The sequence below is a fragment of the Corvus brachyrhynchos genome, unplaced genomic scaffold (assembly GCF_000691975.1).
Source record: "Corvus brachyrhynchos isolate BGI_N302 unplaced genomic scaffold, ASM69197v1 scaffold21, whole genome shotgun sequence".
In the NCBI taxonomy this organism is placed as follows: domain Eukaryota; kingdom Metazoa; phylum Chordata; class Aves; order Passeriformes; family Corvidae; genus Corvus; species Corvus brachyrhynchos.
In genome coordinates, this window is record NW_008236924.1 from 5,877,377 (window position 1) to 5,877,640 (window position 264).

Sequence of the window (264 nt, forward strand, 5' to 3'; positions counted from 1 at the left end):
GGAACTGCGAGCGCTTCGCGGGGTTTTGTTTTGCCGAGTGCTACGGGACTTTCTGCAGGGAAAAAAAAAAAAAAAAAAAAATAAACGGAGCGTTTGCCTAGAATGTGAGCCTGTGCCTGCGGGACTCAGGAATGTGGCACTGGGAAGTCGGGTGACACGCGGCGACAATCACAGCCCAGCGCTTTGCGGCCAAGCAAAAGCTTGTAAAGCGCCCAGTTTGTTTACCTCCAGGGCTCGGATGACAGCGAGCCGGGGAGGTGGGAG